The 27,741-nt window shown below is 47.3% G+C and overlaps 1 protein-coding gene across 2 annotated transcripts in view; it reads right to left on the bottom strand.

Moving 5' to 3' along the window:
* Window positions 1-27,227, bottom strand: part of ZRANB1 (zinc finger RANBP2-type containing 1) — a 55,239-nt gene extending 28,012 nt beyond the window's left edge. Inside the window, exon 1 of one of the 2 annotated variants that reach the window (XM_069753883.1) lies at window positions 27,012-27,227. The gene's annotated coding sequence lies outside the window, so the exon portion shown is untranslated. The remainder of the gene's footprint in view (window positions 1-27,011) is intronic. The other variant, XM_069753884.1, reaches the window with a different exon arrangement.
* Between the last annotated feature and the right edge of the window lie 514 nt (window positions 27,228-27,741).

Here is a 27,741-nt window from a genome sequence, read left to right as displayed (position 1 = left end):
GCAATGTTCCCCAACTCTGAGGACTGGTTCTTACAGCAGGACAATGCGCCATGCCACACAGCTAGGTCAATCAAGGTGTGGATGAAGGACCACCACATCAAATTCCTGTCATGGGCAGCCCAATCTCCAGGCCTGAACCCCACTGAAAACCTCTGGACTGTAACCAAGAGGAAGATGGATAGTCACAAGCCATCAAACAAAGAACTGCTTACATTATTGTACCAGAAGCAGTGTGAAAGACTGGTGGAAAGCATGCCAAGACGCACGAAAGCGGTGATTAAAAATCATGGTTATTCCACAAAATATTGATTCCTGAACTCTTCCTAAGTTAAAACATTAATATTGTTGTTTCTAAATGATTATGAACTTGTTTTTTTTTGCATTATTTCAAGTCTCCAAGCAATGCATTTTTTTTGTTACTTTGACAATTTCTCATTTTCAGAAAAGAAATACAAAATGTATTGCTTGAAAATTCGGAGACATGTTGTCAGTAGTTTATAGAATAAAAGAACAATTTACTTTTTACTCAAAAATATACCTATAACGAGAAAAATCAGACAAACTGAACATTTTGCAGTAGTCTCTTAAAGGGCCTCTGTCACCCCCTCCAGCCGTTATAAACTAAAAGAGCCACCTTGTGCAGCAGTAATGCTGCATTCTGACAAGGTGGCTCTTTTAGTTTTTGGTGCAGTTATTGCCAAAAAAAAAAGCGTCGTATAATTTCGCCAAAATACCTTTCTTTAGACAGGGAGGCAGGTCTTAACCCCCCTGCTGTAAACACCACAATGCCGTCACTCACATCTTCTGTTTTCCCATGAAATCCGGCGCCTGCGCTGTTTTGTACTGGCTGGTGCAGGCGCCGTGAGCTCTGGCCGTCTGACCTCACATGGAGTCTTGCAGACTGCGCCTGTGCGGCCAGTACTAAACAGCGCAGGCACCGGATTTCATGGGAAAACAGCGCGGAGGGGCGGCACCCGGCGCCCCAGAAGATTTGAGTGACGGCAGTGTGGCGTTTCCAGCAGTGGGGGTGAGGACCTGCCTCCCTGTCTAAAGAAAGGTATTTTGGCGAAATTATAAAACGCTTTATTTTGGCAATAACTGCACCAAAAACTAAAAGAGCCACCTTATTAGAATGCACCATTACTGCTGCACAAGGTGGCTCTTTTAGTTTATAACGGCTGGAGGGGGTATATACATACACACACACACACACACCTATATACATACATACATACACACAGTAAGAGATCATCTGCATATTTGCTGTCAAATCACGGCAAAACAAATTAATTTTTTTTTTGTACCAAAGACGGACACCTGATTTTTGCAGTGTTTTTTGCACCACCCATTGCTTTCAATAGGTGAAAAACGCAGAAAAAAAAGCTGAAGGAAGAAGTGACATGCTGTATTCTGCAAAACTCAAAAAAGGTATTGCACAAAATACTGAAGACAAAAACCCAAGCTGAGTGCATGAGATTTCTGATATCTCCTAGACTTTGCTGCTATGGTAGAACACAGCTGAAAATTTGCACAGAAAAACACAACATGTTAACAGCCAAAATAGCAGTGGTGGGGGTTGGGCTGCGTTTTTTGCAGGCAGATTATGTGTGATTTGTCCACAGTACATATTAATAAAAAGTTACATTTATTCACTAAAAACACAGCACACATGTAATGCTGCAGTTACTCTGCACAGAGTGAAAAAATGCTGAAAGAAATGAAATACTGCAGTGCTCAAATTCAGCCGGGGGTTGGGGGGCTGTGTGCGCACAAGACTTCTGATATCTCAGCTTTTGCTATAGTACTGTAATCACAGCTTCTTTTCCACAGGAAAAATAAAGCTGCAAAAAAAGCCATGTGTGAACACTGCAGCACAATTATTGGGAACAAATGTTAATATGAAAACCCACGCACATATGGTTTATTGAATTCAGGGACTGGAGTAATATTTCTGCCGCAAGGAGCTGCGGCATCACACCCCTGTTTTGCCCATTTTGATGAAGCAGGATGAAACTGCCAAAAGTTTCTACATTTTTGAGCACCTCTGCATTATGTAAACATTTTGCAATTCTGGCGTCAATGTTTTTGATGAATCAGGGCCTTAGTGTGCGATCTGCCCTCCCTGAGGAATTGGCTGCTCCCCTTTGTCCTCTTCACACTCTGATCTGCTGTCCGCCATCCTCCTCCAATCTCTCTGGGCTGGACACTGGCTGGGAGGATGGTGAGAGTGAGCCTACACATCCAGGTGCTGTCAGCTCTACGTCAGATGCAGCAGGATAATCCGCCACCTACAGGAGTTGCACAGTCTGTACATCGGTAAAATGGTATGACATTTTTAACACCTAAAAAAAGGAGTCGTCGCCCACCACATTAAAATAAAAGTGTGCCCATTCTGGTTTAAAAAATTAAAATGGAGAACAGATACTCAATTACCACAAGCCCACCGCTCCTCTGCCCGTGTCCCCCGATTCTCCAGTCTGCAGCAATAGCCTACAGTCTGAGCCAGAAGAGAGACCTTTCCTTCCGAATCACCCACTGGAAAACTTAAGGTACCGTCACACTCAGCGACGCTGCAGCGATATAGACAATGAGCCGATTGCTGCAGCGTCGCTGTTTAGGTCGCTGTAGAGACGTCAAACACAGCAACACCAGAACGATGCAGGAGCGATCCAGTGACGTAACGGCGACTTATCGTTCTCGCTGGTTGTTAGCTCCATGTAAAACGTTGCTGGCATCTTTGCTTTTGATGTCAAACATAACTATTCACGCCGACCTGACGACGAACTAAAGTTCTGGCCTTCTAGCTCCGACCAGCGATATCACAGCAGGATCCTGATCGCTGCTGCGTGTCAAACACAACGAGATCGCTATCCAGGACGCTGCAACGTCACGGATCGCTGTTGTTCTCGCTGTAAAGTTGCTGAGTGTGAAGGTACCTTAAGGGAAGAGAGTATCTGGGTGGTTTTTTTTTCTATTTTAAAAGAACCCCATGAGCCAGATTTCATGCAGTGGGCAACCCCTTTAATTTTGCAACTGATGAATTAAAAATGCAAGAGGAGTTCATTGCCGTTAAATGCTTAAAGAAAAAACATATCCCGTAACATATATTAGGTTTCATTACAAAGCCGACTTCCTGATGCCTTTGGAGGGGGGGGAAACAAAAAACACCGCGCTATTACCGCTGGCACGCTTGCTTCAGTATCCCGGCGTTTCCGGCCAGGCTCACAGATTTTGCATAGTTTTCTCCTCCTTCCCTGCATTAAGTAGCTGCGCTGCGGCCTCATTACACCATATATAGTGGTGCAAGCAGCAGAGAATATTTACAGGGGAAGCCAACAGGCCGAGACGTCCATCGGGGACAGCGATGAAAATGTGTGCAAACTGTAAAGCGCTGTGGAATATGTTGGTGCTATATAAAAAAAAAGATTATTATTTCCACTCTTGTTTGAGATTATTTTATAAAGCAGGAAGTGATCGGAGGCACAAATATCTGAATGGCACAAAATTCGGTGCCCGCCAACCCCCCTACCCTCAGACCACCACCAATCACAAGCACGGCGGTCTTGTTTGAATGAAGTTTTAATGAGCATCTGTGACCACCACTCCATTCATTTCTATGGGACTGCAGGAACCTACATCAGCCCTATAGAAGTGATCATAGATGCATGTTGGGGACTCAGGACCTCCGGGATTATTAATGGTGCGTGTCCCGAAGGTCGGACCTCCATTGATCAAACATTTACCACGTACAGGTCATTGGATTAACCCCTTTATCTGCATGCAAACAATGCGATTCCTTCTGAATCCCCAATATCCTCGCTCTGTCTGCACAGTCCCAGTAGCTAGCGGAGGGGCAGCATCGGACTGCAGAACGTCAGATTAGCGGGTGATCAGCAGACATTGGATCGGTCCTGTGACCACATACAGAATGATCACACTGCGGACAGACTGTTGTTAAAGAGGCCTGAGAAGGAAGGGCGCACCCTGCGGCTGCCGCTGGCCAAACCAGGCTCCTATAAAGCTTCTGCTACTTGGGTTACATTGTTTGGGAGCAGAAGCAGAACACAAATTCCAGAGCTCAGATATACAGCGAGGAGTCATGTGCCAGCAGACAGCGCCATGACCTGTTATATAAGGGAAGGCTCACTACAGGCTAGCCCCGATCCTACTTATTCCCCAGCGTGGAAGTAGATTAATTTAAAGGGATTAGTCACCAGGCCTAATATTTACCCCTGTACTTCTACACTACCAGGGGGTGTGCCAATGTTTAGGACCCGACAGTGTAAGTGTATATATATGTTATATATATATATATATATATATATATATATATATATATATATATATATATATATATATATATATATATATATATATATATTCGTCTAAGGGGCACTTCCGTCTGTCTGTCTGTAACAGAAATCCCGTGTCGCTGATTGGTCGCGGCCAATCAGCGACAGGCTTAGCCCGGCCACAAATTGGCCCCTCCCTACTCTCCTCCAGTCAGTGCCAGTGTGTCGCCCCATCCCGGACCAACTTTTTACTATTGATGCTGCCTATGCAGCATCAATAGTAAAAAGATATAATGTTAAAAACAATAAAAAAAATAAAGATTGTGCTATTCTCACCTTCCGCTGTCCACCGATGCGCGCGATGCTGCCGCCAGCTTCCGTTCCCAGTAATGCATTGCGAAATTACCCAGATAACTTAGCGGTCTCCCTTTTAATTTTTTTTTTTTTTAACAGGGATATGGTGCCCGCTGTGCTACATACTGCGTGGGCTGTGCTACATACTGCGTGGGCTGTGCTACATACTGCGTGGGCTGTGCTACATACTGCGTGGGCTGTGCTACATACTGCGTGGGCTGTGCTAAGCATGACGTACATACATACAGACATACAAATATATTCTAGAATACCCGATGAGTTAGAATCGGGTCACCATCTAGTCACTTTATGAGGAGCCATTCATGTGAAAGCCTGGGATGTCACATCCCCCCTGCTGGCGACCACTAGAAAATCTGGACCATGTAACATTTCCCCTGTAGGCGACCACTAGATAAGCTGGACCATGTAACATCCCCCCTGTAGGCGACCACTAGAGAAGCTGGACCATGTAACATCCCCCCTGCAGGCGACCACTAGAGAAGCTGGACCTTGTAACATTACTCCTGCAGGCGACCACTAGAGAAGCTGGACCATGTAACATCCCCCCTGTAGGTGACCATTAAAGAAGCTGGACCATGTAACATCCCCCCTGTAGGCGACCACTAGAGAAGCTGGACCTTGTAACATTACTCCTGCAGGCGACCACTAGAAAATCTGGAACATGTAACATTTCCCCTGTAGTCGACCACTAGAGAAGCTGGACCTTGTAACATTACTCCTGCAGGCGACCACTAGAAAATCTGGACCATGTAACATTTCCCCTGTAGGCGACCACTAGAAAATCTGGACCATGTAACATCCCCCCTGCAGGCGACCACTAGAGAAGCTGGACCTTGTAACATTACTCCTGCAGGCGACCACTAGAGAAGCTGGACCTTGTAACATTACTCCTGCAGGCGACCATTAGAGAACAACCCCCCCCTGCAGGCGACCACTAGAGAAGCTGGACCTTGTAACATCCCCCTGCAGGCGACCACTAGAGAAGCTGGACCTTGTAACATTACTCCTGCAGGCGACCACTAGAGAAGCTGGACCATGTAACATCCCCCCTGTAGGCGACCACTAGAGAAGCTGGACCATGTAACATCCCCCCTGCAGGCGACCACTAGAGAAGCTGGACCTTGTAACATTACTCCTGCAGGCGACCACTAGAGAAGCTGGACCATGTAACATCCCCCCTGTAGGCGACCACTAGAGAAGCTGGACCATGTAACATCCCCCCTGTAGGCGACCACTAGAGAAGCTGGACCTTGTAACATTACTCCTGCAGGCGACCACTAGAGAAGCTGGACCATGTAACATCCCCCCTGTAGGTGACCATTAAAGAAGCTGGACCATGTAACATCCCCCCTGTAGGCGACCACTAGAGAAGCTGGACCTTGTAACATTACTCCTGCAGGCGACCACTAGAAAATCTGGAACATGTAACATTTCCCCTGTAGGCGACCACTAGAGAAGCTGGACCATGTAACATCCCCCCTGTAGGCGACCACTAGAGAAGCTGGACCTTGTAACATTACTCCTGCAGGCGACCACTAGAAAATCTGGACCATGTAACATCCCCCCTGCAGGCGACCACTAGAAAATCTGGACCATGTAACATCCCCCCTGCAGGCGACCACTAGAGAAGCTGGACCTTGTAACATTACTCCTGCAGGCGACCACTAGAGAAGCTGGACCATGTAACATCCCCCCTGTAGGCGACCACTAGAGAAGCTGGACCTTGTAACATTACTCCTGCAGGCGACCACTAGAAAATCTGGACCATGTAACATCCCCCCTGCAGGCGACCACTAGAAAATCTGGACCATGTAACATCCCCCCTGCAGGCGACCACTAGAGAAGCTGGACCTTGTAACATTACTCCTGCAGGCGACCACTAGAGAAGCTGGACCATGTAACATCCCCCCTGCAGGCGACCACTAGAGAAGCTGGACCTTGTAACATTACTCCTGCAGGCGACCACTAGAGAAGCTGGACCATGTAACATCCCCCCTGTAGGCGACCACTAGAGAAGCTGGACCTTGTAACATTACTCCTGCAGGCGACCATTAGAGAACAACCCCCCCCTGCAGGCGACCACTAGAGAAGCTGGACCTTGTAACATCCCCCTGCAGGCGACCACTAGAGAAGCTGGACCTTGTAACATTACTCCTGCAGGCGACCACTAGAGAAGCTGGACCATGTAACATCCCCCCTGTAGGCGACCACTAGAGAAGCTGGACCTTGTAACATTACTCCTGCAGGCGACCACTAGAGAAGCTGGACCATGTAACATCCCCCCTGTAGGCGACCACTAGAGAAGCTGGACCATGTAACATTACTCCTGCAGGCGACCACTAGAGCATGGAAAGCTAGCACTTGACCACGGTGATTCACAGTGCCAGTGAACGGGGCCAGAGGTCCCATAAACCATAGGATAAAGTAATCACTGCACTTGTATAATGAGAATTGCTTATTCCAAAAGTTTATTCAAATAGGAATTATGGTGAAGCGATAGGCAAAAAAAAAAAAGTTTCGGCCAGCCCGTGGCCTTGATCACAATATCGCCAAATCGAAATTGTTGTTAGGGTAAGTATACTGTGAGGCTGAGGGAATTTGATAGGGGACACGGTTGTATATACCAGTGTACTGTAAACGTAGCCCCAGCTCGGTATAGAATCATAGGGTTGAAGGGTATGGCTGTCTGGCCTATGGAGTCAGGGATAAAGATCAAGCTGCACAGTCCCTGTGTAGTTTTATGTGTCCCAGGGGGAACAGGAGAGGATAGCGATCCGTGTGGTTTCATGTCTTGCACGTGGAGCTAACGTTGGTGGACAAGTGGGGGTGAGCCGACACAATTTGTGTCAAAGCATATACATACATACACACCCGCTACCATTACCATGATGCCTCAGGACCAGCCTGCCAGACAACAGCAGGACTATCCTTTCCTTATAATCTCCACAGTGCCCCTCTTGTCCATAGGTCATGTCTGGTATTACAGCTCAGCTCCATTTACTGAGTGCACAGGATTATGAGGAATATTCCAAGAAGATATTACCATTTTTAAAGAAGCTGAAATGTTCTTTTTAGTGAGCAGAACTACTGTAGTTTGATTAAAATAGAGGAGCAGGCATAAAAAATAAAAAAAATTAAAAAAAAATCAAACTTTCCAAGGAGCAACATATAATATTTCTGCAAACAAAAGGTGATGTCAACCACTCCTGCCATGTAAGGAGTGCAGGTGGCGAGGTTCGGGGGTTCCTCATAGTTAATGCTCGTAGCGGAGGCAATTGAAGAATCGGGAGCATCGCTGTAGACGATTAACATTACCTGAATATTCCTGATCATTTATATAAGGGGGTGGCCAAGTGTGGACATGTCTGTATATAGCAGTGGTGCAGTGACCGAGGTATACTTTATATGACCATGGTATGACCATGTATACTTTATAACAAGAATATTGAATGCATTTTTTGCAACTGTGGCACAGATCGGAACAAAAAGCGCACGGAAAGTTGACATGACCGTATGGCAGCCATATTTGCTCATCCGCATCCTGACCGCGGGTCTCGTGACTGGCACCGACAGCCTCATATATGAGCCGATCACGAGACGTGCAAGCGTCACACATGGATCAGCAGTCAGGCAGAATACATGGAGGGATGTATAGGGATCGGTGGACAAGGCCCTACGAATATCCTGCCTTGTCTCCTGCACATACACATGAAAATTCTTTGCCCTTCTATCCCAAGATACGCCCTGCTCGGCTTATGGCCCCCTACATCCTGGTTGCCAGACCTCGGCGGCGGCTAGTGCTGAGCGACGGAGCAGTGATATCAATCACTGATGTCTAAATAGAGACGGGAAATCAGCAGGAATAATTTCCTCGCACAAAGCGGGAAAAGGAAACAAACCTTCGTAGCAACAAGAAAACTATGAATTGGAAAATGTAATGTAACCTACACACTGGCGCTACTAGCGCTCCTATACACAGCACCACGGGGGTTAACCCGGTCACCCTGCAGCACGAAGGGGCGGCAGAGACCAACACCTGACCACCATTTACCGTTTCCTTTCACACCCTGAGATTTGGGTTCCTTAAATGTAGTCCTTTTGGGATAGTACAGTAACACTTTATGAAAATAATGGCAACTTATTTCATAAATCAATATTATAAGTTAAAATAAGAAACTTTGTAACATCTTAGAAAAATCGGCTTCCTTCTCCCTCTGGACTGGTCTTCTCCTCCGCGGACACAGATTTCTCCATTACCGAGATAGGAGATGGCAGTTGGTGCCTTTAAAATTCAATGGTGAAGGGAGGAACTAGACGCCGACTCAGACATTCTGCGGCATGTTCTCCTGAAACGAGTTACCGTTCTCCATAGAACCTTATGGGCACCAACTATCATCTATCTCCATAATGGGAAAGACAGGTTTTACCTGCAAATTCAGAATATGGAAAATGATTTCTTAGTCCAGTAGGAGAAAGAAATAGATTTTTCCAATAAGGATTTATTGCAAAATTTCTTATTTCATATGTAATATTGATATATAGGGTAAAGAAAATAAAACAACCGTTACTTTAAGGATCCATACTGTCACGCTGCATTAAAAAAAATAATTATTATATACGGTATATATGTGTGTTCTGTCTGTCAGGTGCGGGTTGGATGATCGCCAGCTGATCAGCTGAGCGTTACCTAATGTACATATCTACACTGCACATAGATGATGCTATAGAGACTGTACACAAATAACAGGGATCGCTTATACCCCGAAGCCATGGAGTCATCCAGGGCCAAACAGTGCGCAAGGAGGGAAGGGACAGAAAATACATTTTGCAAAGCAACTTAAAAAACACACAAAGCCAACAAAACAAAAAAAAAGTTGCTAAACAAGTTGGTTAAGTGCCAAATGTCACGTTACAGGAAAAAAAAAAAAGAAAGTGTTGCAGAGTGGCAACAAAGTTTCAGGTATACATAAAATCTATCTTTCTAGATGGAGGGGGACTGGAGTAAATTACTTTTTGAAGAGCCGCAAATGATCGATGATGCAAAAACATCTGGAAAATCTAAACTCTGAAAAAAAAAAAAATGCATAAAATAGAGACAAATAAAAATACGGTGTACAAAACCCCAAAACATTAAATAAGCATAAATGGAAAGATGACTATGGTGCAAAGCAGACAATAATATTTCTATTATTAATAATAATAATAACAAATAAATGCTATAATGAAATCAGGGCGAAAGTGTCTGTACTGAAGTCCGACCATTTACCCTGCACCTGGGCCAGTTCTATCAGTGCGTTGTGTGCCTGGAGACTTATCAGCAGTCTCGCCTGTGGACGGGTACGGGCCATTTATCACTTGCCCTATTGAGAGTATGTGCACATGACATCTTCACATGGATCCCTCCCACAATCTGCTTTAGGCGCTGTCAAAGATGACTTTGGTGCACAACAATGTGAAAAGGACCCTGCTGTGCGCAGGTTCTGTCCTTTGTTGATTCTTTTAACCTCTTCAGGGTTCGGAAACTGTTGTAACGGTTAAAAAAGGAGGAGACCCGTTCATTCTGCAGGCGGCTTCCTCCACTACAGTGGATGGACCCGGGACCCCCTTCCACTAAGCAGCGTGCCCCCAGTGCGGTTGAAGCATCTGGTTTGACAACGGCTTCCTCGAGGTTTCTGAAGCCAATCCAGGTTGCTCAGTTGATCGCCTAGTAATCTTTAAAAAGGACTTTGAAAACTAAAAATAATTTTCTACCCATCCACAGGAGAGGTGATGAATGCAAAATCACTGAGGGGCCACAGATCACCAGAAAAGGGGTGCACAGTCCCTGACTGAATGAACCGGTGGTCCGCCATGTGCCTTACCACTGAATAAGTGGAGAAGAGATAGAGATAGATAGTGGGGTCTTCCCTCCAAGAAAAGTATTCATGTAAAAAGCACTAATCTTGCAGAACATTATTATTATTATTATTATTATTAACATTCTAATTTTTGGAGAATTCCGACCCATCACACAGATCATACCCCTCAGTATGGAGACCTCGGGACTGCGATGACTAAAACCTGATGCAACCACGACAAAGACGCCCGCTCGCCCCCTTCCTATTTAGGTCTGCACTATAAAACCTCCGCTTTTAAGATGGTTCTTGCACTTATCCATGGAGCGCCTGGGGATCTGGTTTTTCTTTTAAGGACAAACATCTCTGCTTTATGCATCCAGACAGTGACAGCTCCCGGCCCCAGAAACGAGTCTCCGAGCGAGCGGCTCTAGCTCCCACATGGAAGACTGCTGAGACGCATCAGTCACCGACGGTTGCTATGGCTACGTGTGATGACATCATGATGGAACTGGAAGGCATGACAATTTGGGGGACATAGACTAGGTCAGCGCTCCATCATTAGGATAAGTCCCTGGGGGTCTAAGTGACAGCTGGCTTTCATAATAGCAGGAAAAATAAATCTTGAGTGGTGGAGTGGTCTCCGAAATTGTAAAATCAGACAAATATGGGGGCTGGCTTCTCTTGGAGGAGATTGTCCACTTATGTTCTTTTTGCTCCCGTGGCTCAAAAGGAGGATTAAAAGTGCAGGGAGGGCAAAAAACAAATGAACACCATACAACACTTTGGGGCTTCTCAAAACTAAAGGCACCAAAATGATTATAAAAAAAACAAAGGACATAGCGCCACCCCTGTGCATTGACAGAGTCTGGTATTGCAGTTCAGCTCCAGTGAAGTAACGGAGTTGTAGTACTCCACTGGGCAGAAAACATAGGTAGGCATATATGGCCAAAAAAGATCCTGGTCATTCCCTTCTAAGTTTCTCTTCCCTGGACAACCCCTTTAATTTACAGTGCAGAGGTTAATAGGGGAGGACATTGTACACCATGTAACCGTATGTCCGTAATGACCAAGCCAAATTATTCATCTCCGACCAGTGTCACTTTATGTGGCAATAACTCTGGAGCGCTTCGACGTATCCCAGCGACTCAGAGATGGCTCTTTTCTTTGGGATACATTACACTTTGCGACAATGGTAAACTTAGGTTAAAACACTTTATATTTATTTATAAAAATTAAATCAGAAATTTGACAATTTTCTCTTTTTTTAATTAATATACCAATTTTCAAACTTGGAAGGATTATCCCTTTACTTGAGATCATTAAACCACATCAAGCTAATAAATAACATGTCATGTCGGCTTTACATCAGCTTTAATAGCAATTTATTTATTTTACACAAACCTATTCAGTCTTGAAGGGACTTTGGGGGAAACTATATATTGTAAAACTCTCAAAGGTGATACCATTGTAAAAATAGGGCCCTCTATATAAACAACTGCTGTCAGTTACCATAGTATATTAACCCTTCAGAAGAATGGAACATTTTATTTGTACCACCTAAATGATGCCGACATCTGAACAGGCCCCTATACCCGGCAGAGTCTAAGGCCGTTACTTGGCTGTGAATTGCAATGGCAACCATTAGGACTACGCAGTGCCAATGGGGTTAAAAAGAGAGAACCTCCACACTGTGCGGGGCAGGCTATGCTCCTATCTCAGGTCAGTAAGACATATTGGTGCCACTAAGGGGGTATACAGTTTGGGGTCACATTTTGATTTTACTGCTCTGTGATAGGACAGCAGGGGTTACATAGGATCACATCACTGTTATATAATCAGTGCAGCGTCCTCAGAATAATAAGCGCCATCTCCAGAGTGCTGCAAGTGGAGCGACGCTGATTTGGAAAGGGAGAGCGGCCACAGATCTGGCTCATCTGTGCTCACCACCCACGGCTCCTCGCATGCGGCAAAGCCTCTTATCCCCGCAGCGCTGCAGACGGTCCCATGTCCATTCTGTCAAATGCAGAGTATAAAATCAAAATAAGCCATCCGTGCACATCGAAGGGTTACACTAACATTTATTGCTCTGCTTGCTATCATACTAAATGACAAAAGTGATGGACGCCATGATGTCCATGCTCCACTGTACATCATCTTCCTTCCTATAAGCAGGGTTAAATCATAAGCTCAGGACGGACGCCATGATGTCCATGCTCCACTGTTCCTCATCATCCTTCCTATAAGCAGGGTTAAATCATAAGCTCAGGACAGACGCCATGATGTCCATGCTCCACTGTTCCTAGTCTTCCTTCCCATAGGCAGGGTTAAATCATAAGCTCAGGATGGACGCCATGATGCCCATGCTCCACTGTACCTCGTCTTCCTTCCTATAAGCAGGGTTAAATCATAAGCTCAGGATGGACGTCATGATGTCCATGCTCCACTGTTCCTAGTCTTCCTTCCTATAGGCAGGGTTAAATCATAAGCTCAGGATGGACGCCATGATGTCCATGCTCCACTGTTCCTAGTCTTCCTTCCTATAGGCAGGGTTAAATCATAAGCTCAGGATGGACGCCATGATGTCCATGCTCCACTGTTCCTCATCTTCCTTCCTATAAGCAGGGTTAAATCATAAGCTCAGGACGGACGCCATGATGTCCATGCTCCACTGTTCCTAGTCTTCCTTCCTATAGGCAGGGTTAAATCATAAGCTCAGGACGGACGCCATGATGCCCATGCCCCACTGTACCTCGTCTTCCTTCCTATAAGCAGGGTTAAATCATAAGCTCAGGACGGACGTCATGATGTCCATGCTCCACTGTTCCTAGTCTTCCTTCCTATAGGCAGGGTTAAATCATAAGCTCAGGATGGACGCCATGATGTCCATGCTCCACTGTTCCTAGTCTTCCTTCCTATAGGCAGGGTTAAATCATAAGCTCAGGATGGACGCCATGATGTCCATGCCCCACTGTACCTAGTCTTCCTTCCTATAAGCAGGGTTAAATCATAAGCTCAGGATGGACGCCATGATGTCCATGCCCCACTGTACCTCATCTTCCTTCCTATAAGCAGGGTTAAATCATAAGCTCAGGATGGACGCCATGATGTCCATGCTCCACTGTTCCTCATCTTCCTTCCTATAGGCAGGGTTAAATCATAAGCTCAGGACGGACGCCATGATGTCCATGCTCCACTGTTCCTCATCTTCCTTCCTATAAGCAGGGTTAAATCATAAGCTCAGGATGGACGCCATGATGTCCATGCTCCACTGTTCCTAGTCTTCCTTCCTATAGGCAGGGTTAAATCATAAGCTCAGGACGGACGCCATGATGTCCATGCTCCACTGTTCCTCATCTTCCTTCCTATAAGCAGGGTTAAATCATAAGCTCAGGATGGAAGCCATGATGTCCATGCTCCACTGTTCCTAGTCTTCCTTCCTATAGGCAGGGTTAAATCATAAGCTCAGGACGGACGCCATGATGTCCATGCTCCACTGTTCCTCATCTTCCTTCCTATAGGCAGGGTTAAATCATAAGCTCAGGATGGACGCCATGATGTCCATGCTCCACTGTTCCTAGTCTTCCTTCCTATAGGCAGGGTTAAATCATAAGCTCAGGATGGACGCCATGATGTCCATGCCCCACTGTTCCTCATCTTCCTTCCTATAGGCAGGGTTAAATCATAAGCTCAGGATGGACGCCATGATGTCTATGCTCCACTGTTCCTCATCTTCCTTCCTATAAGCAGGGTTAAATCATAAGCTCAGGACGGACGCCATGATGTCCATGCCCCACTGTTTCTCCTCTTCCTTCCTATAAGCAGGGTTAAATCATAAGCTCAGGACAGACGCCATGATGCCCATGCCCCACTGTTTCTCCTCTTCCTTCCTATAGGCAGGGTTAAATCATAAGCTCAGGACGGACGCCATGATGTCCATGCTCCACTGTTCCTCATCTTCCTTCCTATAAGCAGGGTTAAATCATAAGCTCAGAATGGAAGCCATGATGTCCATGCTCCACTGTTCCTAGTCTTCCTTCCTATAGGCAGGGTTAAATCATAAGCTCAGGACGGACGCCATGATGTCCATGCCCCACTGTTCCTCATCTTCCTTCCTATAGGCAGGGTTAAATCATAAGCTCAGGATGGACGCCATGATGTCCATGCCCCACTGTTCCTCATCTTCCTTCCTATAGGCAGGGTTAAATCATAAGCTCAGGACGGACGCCATGATGTCTATGCTCCACTGTTTCTCCTCTTCCTTCCTATAAGCAGGGTTAAATCATAAGCTCAGGACAGACGCCATGATGCCCATGCCCCACTGTTTCTCCTCTTCCTTCCTATAGGCAGGGTTAAATCATAAGCTCAGGATGGACGCCATGATGTCTATGCTCCACTGTTCCTCATCTTCCTTCCTATAGGCAGGGTTAAATCATAAGCTCAGGATGGACGCCATGATGTCTATGCTCCACTGTTCCTCATCTTCCTTCCTATAAGCAGGGTTAAATCATAAGCTCAGGACGGACGCCATGATGCCCATGCCCCACTGTTTCTCCTCTTCCTTCCTATAGGCAGGGTTAAATCATAAGCTCAGGACGGACGCCATGATGCCCATGCCCCACTGTTTCTCCTCTTCCTTCCTATAAGCAGGGTTAAATCATAAGCTCAGGACAGACGCCATGATGCCCATGCTCCACTGTTTCTCCTCTTCCTTCCTATAGGCAGGGTTAAATCATAAGCTCAGGATGGACGCCATGATGTCTATGCTCCACTGTTCCTCATCTTCCTTCCTATAAGCAGGGTTAAATCATAAGCTCAGGACGGACGCCATGATGCCCATGCCCCACTGTTTCTCCTCTTCCTTCCTATAGGCAGGGTTAAATCATAAGCTCAGGACGGACGCCATGATGCCCATGCCCCACTGTTTCTCCTCTTCCTTCCTATAGGCAGGGTTAAATCATAAGCTCAGGACGGACGCCATGATGTCCATGCCCCACTGTTTCTCCTCTTCCATCCTATAAGCAGGGTTAAATCATACGCTCAGGATTATCACCTAGAAGCGAATAATAAACGTTAATGGAAATTACAGCGCTCTGCTTTTATGCAATAAGCCGTGTGGGTTTTCTCCTGTAATCGTAGTTCCGGTCATCAATGTTTATCCAACTCTTAAAAGCAAAAGTTTTGTGTGTGTAAAATCCAATTACTGTACACAACTTCCTTATTTGCCATGTTAGGAAGACTGTTCCTGCCAAAGAGCCGATATCATTAATAAAACAATCCAGTAAAGTCACACAATGATGCATCAGACCAGACTGCAGCCAAATATAGTCGCCCATTAAAAACGCGCCCGCAGATAATGGGCTTTGTATTAGGTTCAATGTAATGGAGACAATCTGGAAGGGAGAGGCGGAAAGCCCCACAGTACAGACGTCACCATCATAAGCCGGGTACGCGGGCTCAGAATATTTTGTGTAGGTCATTCACTTGCTTCATCCCGCTACAGAAATGACAAGGAGCACAAATTACTACATTGGGCACAAAAGTAATCAAATGGGGAAAAAGAGACCCCTATTCTCTCTTGGGTCCACTGCACTGGTTTATATGTGTCTGACACAAAGCTTATTGGGTACATAGACCTGCACTTGCATCTCGCATCCTCCCCAAAGGTCTATTAGTAAATTCACTGAGGCGTCTGGCTTTGATGCAAGAAAATTAAGCATTTAACACAAGGGGGGATATCCCCTGCTTTATCAATTCAGGGCCCACAGAAAATAGAAGCAGTGGATACTCCCTTCCCACACCGGCACCATTTCAGCAATGTCATTCTTGCCAGGAGAGATGTGACACTGTTGGATAATGGGAACGCTGCAGCCAATCAATGGCCATTAACTAGCTGTAACCTTTACTACTGTGCCATATCAGAAGTCCACTCTAATGGAGTACTGAGGACCTGCACCCGATCTGCAGCCCCTGAATGCTGTGAGACCGCTGAAGCCAGTGTCCAGTCACCCCCAGGAGAAGAAGCGCTGATTCCCATGTTGCAGAGGTAACGCTCCCTCTGGCAGCTCAACAAAGCTGCTCGACCGGACTCTCAATCTTCAGGAGGGCACTGCACCCTGGAAAGCAGGAGGTCAAGAGGGAGACGAGTGAAACGCTCCTGAAAAAGCCCCTTTAAATAAGAGTGCTGTCCCATGGGGAACACCTGTTCATGTGGTCCTTAGAACAATCAGCAGTTGCTGTGATGACGGACTCATGACCCGCTCCTCCCTTCACCACAAATTCCATGCATGTGCCACATCGCTCTTACTCCACAGGTCTGGCAGCAATTCCCAGCAAGCTGCCCCGCAGAGGAATTGGGACGTCAATCACGTCTCTGTGGGTGCTATATCACCAGAGTTGGCTTAAACAAATGCACGCCTCTTGTACTCGTCCAGGTAATTATAATATGCAGCAAAAAAAAGGAACTATTGAGAGAATAGAGGAATCATTGTAAAAAATACAGTTGCAACAATATGAATACAGGGGTAAGGAAAGGAAGCGCTCCACGTCATCTTCTCGTAATACACAGAACTGTAAACCACTGCAGGAGTCCGGCCAACCAACACGAGCGAGCCATGACGGGTGTGTGTGTGTGTGTGTGTGTGTGTGTGTGTGTGTGTGTGTGTGTGTGTGTGTGTGTGTGTGTGTGTGTGTGTGTGTGTGTGTGTGTGTGTGGGTACTAGATGGTGGCCCAATTCTAACGCATCGGGTATTCTAGAATATGCATGCCCACGTAGTATATTGCCCAGTGCCACGTAGTATACAGCACAGAGCCACGTAGTATATTGGCCAGCCACGTAGTATACAGCACAGAGCCACGTAGTATATTCGCCAGCCACGTAGTATATTCGCCAGCCACGTAGTATATTCGCCAGCCACGTAGTATATTCGCCAGCCACGTAGTATATTCGCCAGCCACGTATGTCACAGGTTAAAAAATAAAACATATACTCACCTTCCGAGGGCCCCTTATAGTTCGGTCACATGACCGTGACGTTATGGCAGGTCCTTCTCGCGCAGGGCCTGTGATGACGTCGCGGTCACAAAGATTGTAGTTAAATGTCTTTAATTTAATGAGATAGAGACCCCCTTTAATGGCAGAGCAAAAAAAAAAAAAATCCAAAATGAGACGCCAGCTCCGATATCCAGGCGGTAGGTGCCTGGCTACACGCCTTTATCTAGACCCACCATTAGTCAGACAAAATCATATCGGATGTCGAACAGACATCAGAAATGCATCCAGCCTAGGACAGAGGTATATGTACACAGAAGATTTCTTGCAGAAATTTCAAGCAAGTAAATTTGTTGTTTATAAAAAAAAAAAAAAAAATTTATAAATATTTTTTTGCAACGTGCACAAATACCTGTAAACTCCATGAAGATGAATGGGACAGCGGCAGAAATTTTGCAACAAAATAAATCTGTCGCATGCAAATGCACCCAAACACTCCCATAGCAAGAATTAAAAAAAAAAAATATATATATATATACTAACACTTCCATGTTTATCTCTTTTCTGGACGTAAAATACAGAACAAGGGATAAAGTGGCATGTGCTTAATAATTAAAGCTCAGTAACGGGCACGGATGAGAAAGTGGCTCCGGATGGGTGAAACACAAGCCGACAGTGACCAGTCATTCCAAGATCAAGTTCATTTCCCAGAACTCCTGCGCTGGCGGCAGACATCGCCCCGCAGTTGTCACCTGGTGATCACATGTGCAGAGGGGACGGACAGACGGACGGACGCAATCCCAATCTTAAGGTCTCAAAGTCATCCAAAGTGCATTTTATCATCAAGAGTCTTAGGGGGGAAAAAAAAAATAAAAAGTCATCAAAGCCTCTGGCTGTGCATTGGATGGCTGGGTACAAGCCTTGCGGGATAAGGGATTTCCTCTATGACGCCTCATGAGCAGATTAATGCGTCAGTCATCTATGCCGCGCGCGGTGGATCCTAATCAGAGAAATCATCCATAAAATACAACGTATTTCAGCTACCAGGCTCCATCATGTGAGATTATGTAATGTCTGCAATCCCTGCCCCCAACGCTTCAACGCAAGGAGGGCAGAGGAAAAGCACTGCCAGCAGCATGTATACGAGGCTCATATAGGGCAACACTACTAACAATCCTGCACACGGCGGCAAGGTGCGGCGTCACCAGTAAGTGACCACAGACTGGACGGACGGTGTCCAAAGACAATAGCCGTCTGTTCCGACCTCACGTAGGATGGGCACAAGTTCCCCCCATAGCAAGGCTGCCAAGTCTCTATCCATGAAATAAGCATCGTATTCACACCAAAAACGCACTGGAGCCTCAGGTAGAGGGCAATTAACCCACTATTATCCCTATGGACCAGGAAGACAGACAGACGGCACCCCAGACGGATATAATAGACTTATGATCCAACCCAGATTCCTTTAAAATTGCAGCGTGCTACATTCATTAAGCTGTAGTCATCGCTTTCATTTATAGAAGTCATCATTAAAAAATTCTCAGGTTTAATTCTTCATCTTATGTTGCTCAATTACAGATGTTCCACATTTGTAAAGGAAAGGGCACAAACATGGCAGAAATAATAAGGATTAGTGGTTGTCCGCTACTTATTTTATCATACAAACCCAAACTGGGGTCAGAGAGACTATATATGAAAGAGTAGTCGGCGTTAGCTTATTGGGGACATCAACGGCAGTCAGAATAACGTGGTATTATTCGGTGCTCAATATAAGGCCACGTTCACATGATCAGTATTCCGTCAGTATTTTACATCAGCATTTGTAAGCTAAAACCAGGAGAGGAACAATCAGAGGAAAAGTATAATAGAAACATATCATCACTTCTGTATTTATCATCCACTCCTGGTTTTGGCTTACAAATACTGAATGTTACGTAAAAAAAAAAAAAAAAAAAAAAATAATTATATATATATATATATATATATATACATACATATATACATATATATACACATATACAGCGACAGGTAGTTTCTTCAGAAGAAAATACAAATACAGAACGCACCAATCCAAGACTGTTTACTCCACGTTTCCTTTGTCTTGTGTTTGCACTTAATGCAGCAATTTTGGACTGATGAGTGCCATATTCGTTTATGCTCGGTTTCTGAAGTTTTCTGGTTTAACCCCTTAATGACCGCCAATACGTCTTTTAACTGACCTGAGATATAAGAGAATAGCCTCCCCATACAGATGACAATCCAGCATCTGTCGGCTGTACACTATAGCTGACAACTTGCTCTACCAGCCACAATCAGTATTTGCACCATCTAAATCTGTTTAACCCCTTAGATGATGCTGTCAATAGTGACTACATCATTATAAATGGTTAACAGAGTGTGGGGGCTTCTTCTTTGTCACAATTGGTGCCCTCAGATCATGATTTTGTTGTCCTGATGTTTGCCATGGCAATTCATGACCAAATAGCGGCCTTAGAGTCTGACGGCTGTAGTAATCTGTTTAGAAGTTAGCAACATTTAGGTGGTAAAAATACACATTTTCATTTCTGTCATACCACTTTGCATTAATTCCTGTAAAGCACCTGAAGGGTTAATAAACTAACTGACAGCAGTTTTCAATATGTTTTGGGGTGCTGTTTTTAAAATGGTATCACGTTTGTGGGTTTCCCAATATATGGGACCCCTAAAGTCACTTCAAACATGGATAAGTCCCTAAAAAAATAAATGTGGTAAATTTCTTTGAAAAAATGAAAAATTGCTGCTACATTTTTAAACCTCCTAAAATGCTAACAAAATAAAATAACATTTTACAAATGGTGCTGATGTAAAGCAGACATGTGGGAAATGTTATTTATTAATGGTTTGCTGTTGTATGACTATCTGGATTAAAGGGATAATCATTCAAATTTAGAAAATTGCTAATTTTTTAACATTTTTCTCAAATTTTTGATATTTTTTATAAATAAACACAAAAAATGTTGAACAAAATTTACCATTATCATAAAGTATAATGTGTCACGAAAAAACAATCTCAAAATCACTGGGATTTGTTGAAGCGTTGCAGAGTTATTACCACAAAGTGACACTGGTCAGATTTCAAAAATTTGGCTCGGTCACTAAGGGGTTAAGAAAACCCCTTATATGAAAAACAAACAGTCCTTTATTCACCCTCCCCAGGTCCAGAACATCGTCTGTTGCTCTCAATGTCCGGGTGCAGCGCTGTCGATGTGACAATAATAAGCAGCGAGCCGAGCGGCTTGTGCCACCAATTCGGACAGAGCTGCTGAGCTCAGTTATTGGTGGTAACGCGGTCAACCTGACCAGGCAATATGCGTAGACTCTGTGCTGGACCCGGGGAGGGGGACTAAAGCCCAGTTTGTACAATTGGTGGAAAACCCATAAGCAGGAAGGAGGCTGTTCATATCAGCATAGACAAGTATTTTTCTCCCCAGTGTTCATTTAAGGGCAAGGTCCCTCAGAGTATTTTTGCATTACAGTGGCAAATGGGATTTCATGAACAATAAGTTCTGCAGATATTAGAACCGCAGCAAGTCCAAGCATCCTGCTGATATCAGGCAAAGAAAAAGCTGCTTGACATTTCAGAAGCGAAATCCGCAGCAGAAAATTTTGCAGCTGATCTAGCACGGGGGAAGGTTCCCCAAAAATTCTGTGGGGGATGGTCTCAAGAAACAAAACTGGGCAGAGGCACAGTCTACAATAGACAGATCCAGATTACATGGCTCTTTCTGATAAGAGTCTGCCGACCTTTGGCCATCAGTGTAACATCAAGGGCCAGGGAAAAAAAAGGCAACGCACAGTTCACTTCCACTCCGCACCTCCCAGGATGCATGGGAGATCAACAGGTATAGTGCACAGACCCTATAGGGTTAAACAAAGCCTAAAGCTTCCATAGAAATGCACCAAACTTCTGCACATCATACTTTGGGAGATATGTGGAACTTTTCTGTAAGTAGACAGATTGCAGGATGAAAAATAAGAGGGAAATAAAATGCGTTAACCGGGAAATATCACATGGCACCGTATGGCCTTAGAACACTTTCACACGTGTATTTTGCCTTGGTATTTGTAAAACTTTACTTTTTTTTCTAAGATTTTCTTCCACTATACTGATCTGTGAACGTCGGGCCCAGTGCCCACGCCGCCACTACACAGTCACACGCGGGGCCCAGTGCCCACGCCGCCACTACACAGTCACACGCGAGGCCCAGTGCCCACGGCGCCACTACACAGTCACACGCGGGGCCCAGTGCCCACGCCGCCACTACACAGTCACACGCGGGGCCCAGTGCCCACGCCGCCACTACACAGTCACACGCGGGGCCCAGTGCCCACGCCGCCACTACACAGTCACACGCGGGGCCCAGTGCCCACGCCGCCACTACACAGTCACACGCGGGGCCCAGTGCCCACGCCGCCACTACACAGTCACACGCGGGGCCCAGTGGCCGAACCGCCACTATGCAGTCACACACGGGGCCCAGTGGACGCACCACCACTACGCAGTCACACGCGGGGCCCAGTGGGCGCACCGCCACTACGCAGTCACACACCGCCACTACGCAGTCACACGCGGGGCCCAGTGGGCGCACCGCCACTACGCAGTCACACGTGGGGCCCAGTGGCTGCGCCCCCACTACACAGTCACACACGGCCCCGTGTTTATTTACATACGTACAGATTACAACCAAACCTGGAAGGAAAACATTTAGGAGACGTTTGGCACCAGATCCGGCCGAGATCACTTCCTCCCACAACACAAGAATGTGCACAGGACTGAAGGACGTCCAAGGGAGGAATGTGCAGTTTAGAAGCACGCAGAAGACATTCCACAGACAGCAATAGAAGTGTGAAGGGACGGCCGTGCTCGGTGGAATTCAGCCACCATGTTGCAGGGCGATGTGAATCCACACCCTGCGCAGCCGAGGGAAGGGAGAGCTGGAAATGCGCTCACCAACTCTAAAGATGTCAACTAACACGCCTGAGCTCTGCTGCCAGGAATAGCCATGTAAACAGCAACTTTAATGAATGGAGGCGCTGACCGCCATGGACGCGGAACATCAAATACCCCTGCCAAAGTGCTGCATATGGATAAAAGGGGAAGACGGACTGGGCATGTGGAAATGCCCAATTCATTAGTTCCCAGTGGACATAAGACTCTGCCACCAAGCGTGGATGTGTACTGGGACAGTACATTACATTAGATGGACAGCCTGTCTCCACAAAAGCGATCACTTCCCTCCAACATACCTGTCATCTTGATAAACAGGTGGCTGATATCAAAAGAACCTTTGCACTTCTATAAGTTCTTTTTTTTTTTTTTTTATGGATTTTGACCCTTTATCTTCTCAGGCTAATTTACAAGAGCCATTTCCATAGTGTCGGAGTATATTACACCTGTGTTACAGATGTACTAAAAGAAGTTGTCTAAGTCTTTATAGGAGAGATGGTAACCATAGTAACAACGTAGCGCACCTTCCAAGCAATTAAAGGGTTGTCATCATCTGGAACACTTATGACGCATCCACAATAGGATAATCCATTAATGACAGATCGATGTGGGCACCAGCGGAGGATCTCACACAGACGTCGGGGCTGGGACCCCTTCACAGTCAGCGGAGACGAGGCAGCGCGTTTGTGGCCCTCTCCATTAATCCCGATCGCGTTGGAATATTTCAGGCACGCGCTCGCTCAGTAATTTTGGGACCCATACGTTTCAATTAGCAAACATGCGACTTTGCGCTGAGATTATTCTCCAGCAGTGCAGGTCTTTGAAGCCAGGCACCATCCGTGTCCGAATCCGCATGCTCTGCATCTGTTTGGAATAAGTGCGAATTCCTTATTTTGGAGCCACAGAGGCGGAGAGGCAGCGTGAAGCTATCCCGACTCTGGGGGGCATGTAGAAACACCACGCCGCTGTATGATCCCCGCTGCAGCCAGGTGTCTGTACCTGCGGCTCTCCGGAGAGAAGACGCGGCTTAAGACAACGATACTACCTTCTGCATCATGGCTGGCACCCAGGTTTCCAAGAAGATTCCCAGGAGGAGAAGTGTCAGGCGAAGAGTCATATACAAGCACTGATGAGGACACCTACTAAAGACAGACAGGCATCAGCCGCCACGTCCCCGCATCAGTGTGTCACCTCCAATAATGTATGCACCAGAATAAGCCCACGGCACGCTGCAAATATCCGACTGCAGAAACGGTTGAGTCACAAGACAGTCACCCTACGATCACAGCATAGACGCCGCTGCAAAAACAGGGCCATCAGGAACTTCAGCAGGACCAGAGTCGAGAATGTAAAAAGCCAAATAATCACAAAGCAGCGCTCCGTCCTCCGCGGGTGCGAGGAAGGCGGCGGGTTACTGGCCATTATCGGACAGCATAACAGAGGCGGATGCAGGGGTCACACAATGTGCCGCTAATTCTCTTATTCACTTGTACAATGGTCAGACTGGGTGGAAACTGCAGAAAACACTGTGTTGACAAAGTCCCCATCCCCCCCATGTACACGGGGGTGTCAACAGAGGGCACGGTGACAGCCGAGCGCCAGCTCCCGTGTCCCGGCATTGTACTCTAGGGTTACACGTCATTCCTCCATACCAAACAATATACGTTTTATCCTAGGTGGAAGTGACTATTCAGGCAGATCTGCGCCAGGAGAACCTTCTTCACCCTCCCGTATTTCCGTGTTATCGGAGGGAACGCTGGCTGGTATTTAGCCCGGGTTGCATCATATGCCGAGGATTGCCGAGCGCTCGTCTCATACAGGGAGTAAATAGGAGCATGAAGCAGAAGAATCTCACTAGTCAGCAAAGCTAACACCCTCATAAAGGGCCACAGAAGCGGCCATAACCTTCATGTGTCCGGCAATAAAGCGCTGACCGAGGGAAACGTTACATCACTACAAACACTTATAGACGGAGCCGTCGGCTCTTATTGCCATAATTACAGCTTTTACCACTATGGACACAGCCCCATAAATATAATAAGTGACTTACACCACAGATAAGGGGACGCAGCTCATACAAGTTTGTTAGTATCTGACAACATTTGCTATAAGAGGTCTGCAACGTCCCATTCTTCTTCTCCAAAGCTTTTCTTGCGCTGCACCAGTTTTCTAGCATGTGCTACCTACCCCCATAGGAGATGCCATTAACACCTGACTGATGTCGGACCAACATCCACCTCAAGATCAGGGATAGGCAGTTGTTTTAAAGACCCATTCAAGTAAAATTAAAGAACCACGCATTTGCTCTCCATTCCTGGTGGAACAACATGTTCTCGAAAAAGGCGACGCATCACACATTTATGGCACACCCTGTCATTTCTAACACAAACTGTTCTAAAAGCCGCCATTCGGAGGGTTCGGCTGACCATCTGATGTGTGAGGCGGAATGCCGACAAATTATCTTAAAGGACAAAAGGATCTTTTGTTGGGATTCCGTAGTCCGATCCTTTAGTTTGGAAAAGACAAGCTATCGTTCGTCTGAGATCTCTCTTCCGAATCCCCAAGACCACAAACCAGGAATGCTCATCCCATCTGGCTGCGCCCCTCTCATGGCACACACAGGAATGCTCGGTCTAACCAAGAGATAGCCGTCAGCCAACGGCTATGCAATGTGTATCAACTAGGGCAAAGTCGCTGAGCTCAGCGACTGGCTGCAGTGCCGAGCCTCAGCACTACAGATAATAACAGAAATCGGTAACAGGGAGGGGAAGCAGATTGGTTTTGGTTTGTTTGTTTTTTTAAAGCAATCTGCAGTGGAGGGGCAGGGTTTTTTGTTATGCGCCTTAAAAAAAAAAAAAAGGAAACTTTTTTTTTTTTTCCAGGCAGGTCTACCCCATTTCATAGTCCAATAAATAATTACTGCTCCAATGAATCCCCCAACAGTTACTTTGGTGGTCCCACCAAACAACACTGTTCAACACATTGATTGGTGTCAGAGGTCACAGACCTCATCTCTTACCACAGTGGTGGACTTCACACAAGACTCGTCTGTGTCCAGCATGTTAATTGTGCTGCCCTCATACCAAGCTGCAGGCCAAGACCTCAGCCGCTGCCAATGACACACTAATGTCAGGTTAATGGCACCCAGATACGATTACAGCAGCCTCCGCCACGTATACGTGACACGCCGCCCCCGCGTACACCTGACACGAGGCCGTCGCCCCCGCGCGTATACGTGACACACGGCAGCCCCACCCCCGCGCGTATACGTGACACACGGCAGCCCCACCCCCGCGCGTATACGTGACACACGGCAGCCCCACCCCCGCGCGTATACGTGACACACGGCAGCCCCACCCCCGCGCGTATACGTGACACACGGCAGCCCCACCCCCGCGCGTATACGTGACACACGGCAGCCCCACCCCCGCGCGTATACGTGACACACGGCAGCCCCACCCCCGCGCGTATACGTGACACACGGCAGCCCCACCCCCGCGCGTATACGTGACACACGGCAGCCCCACCCCCGCGCGTATACGTGACACACGGCAGCCCCACCCCCCGCGCGTATACGTGACACACGGCAGCCCCACCCCCCGCGCGTATACGTGACACACGGCAGCCCCACCCCCGCGCGTATACGTGACACACGGCAGCCCCACCCCCGCGCGTATACGTGACACACGGCAGCCCCACCCCCGCGCGTATACGTGACACACGGCAGCCCCACCCCCTCGATTATATGAGACACACGGCAGCCCCACCCCATGTACGTGACACTCGGCAACCCCCCCTCGCGCATACGTTACACACGGCAGCCGCCGAGCATTTATCTGATCCGCAGTGTGACAGGTGCCACAAACGAGCATTACTACTGCCACTATACAGCTCACAGGACCAGTCACACCCGACGCCTGACATCCAACTGAAACGGACACTAGGAGGGTGGCATTGAGAGGCGGAGCCACAACCTGACACTCAACAGATCTCAGCCAATCAGCATCATTGTGTCGTAGTCCTCCATTCCCATTGGCTGGGGAAGCGACTCCTAACAAATGTCCTTTTCAGTTGGGGGCCAGGAACCCACTACAAGTCCAAAAGAGGGGAGGGCTCAGATTAACCCTCTTATAACCATCCTTATTTAAAGGGACAGGACCAAGGGTAAGACTGCAAGTCTGGGGAGGTGAGGTAATGGCTGCTGTAATGGGGGTCACCCAAATACAGAGAAGGGGCTGAATACAACCCTCCCAGGACGGGAGAGGACAAGTCAAGGACTTCTATGTGCCACCATTGTGAGGGTTACTGTGGAGGGGAAAGAACACACATAATCTGGGCTATAGCGCCCCCCAGCTGCCGGGAGGAGCTACCTCACCACAGGCGCTGGGCCGCAGAGCTCACACTCTAATCACTGACATGCGCAGTGCGGCTGTGGCCTCCACAACCGCCGCCGGCGACACAGAAAACGATTCCGGTGCCTGGAAGCGACTAATGAAGTGCGGGCAGCAGATTGTGCAGCAATGGGCGCTCACCTGGCTTTATCCCGTTGCCGGCTTCCCCCTCCCGTTCATCTCCCCCGGGACCGGACTCCCCCTGGTTTCCGCTTGTCCGGTCCCCCCAGCTCTGTCCCGCTCCGGAGTTCTCCAGCTCGTCTCGGTCCGGTTCTTTTCTTCCTGTAATGGCGGCTCCGGAGACCGAAGAAGCAAAATAAAGCAGACGGGAACTGCGTGACGTCACCCTGCACCCGGGGCCGGCGAGCCATGGGATTGGGTGAGCTGCGCGCTGCTGGCGGCCAATAGGAAGCCGCGTCTTAAGCGGCTGTAAGGTGACGTCATCACAGCGGCATTAGAGCAAAATAACAACAATAACAACAAGTAGCTGTGAGGGGCCCGGTGTGAGGGGATGGGTGTGAGGGGATGGGTGTGAGGGGATGGGTGTGAGGGGATGGGTGTGAGGGGATGGGTGTGAGGGGATGGGTGTGAGGGGCCCGGTGTGAGGAGATGGGTGTGAGGGGCCCGGTGTGAGGAGATGGGTGTGAGGGGCCCGGTGTGAGGGGCCCGGTGTGAGGGGATGGGTGTGAGGGGATGGGTGTGAGGGGATGGGTGTGAGGGGCCCGGTGTGAGGGGATGGGTGTGAGGGGCCCGGTGTGAGGGGCCCGGTGTGAGGGGATGGGTGTGAGGGGATGGGTGTGAGGGGATGGGTGTGAGGGGATGGGTGTGAGGGGATGGGTGTGAGGGGATGGGTGTGAGGGGATGGGTGTGA

This window comes from Ranitomeya imitator, chromosome 2, assembly GCF_032444005.1.
Source record: "Ranitomeya imitator isolate aRanImi1 chromosome 2, aRanImi1.pri, whole genome shotgun sequence".
In the NCBI taxonomy this organism is placed as follows: domain Eukaryota; kingdom Metazoa; phylum Chordata; class Amphibia; order Anura; family Dendrobatidae; genus Ranitomeya; species Ranitomeya imitator.
This window is presented reverse-complemented; position numbering and strand designations above follow the sequence as displayed.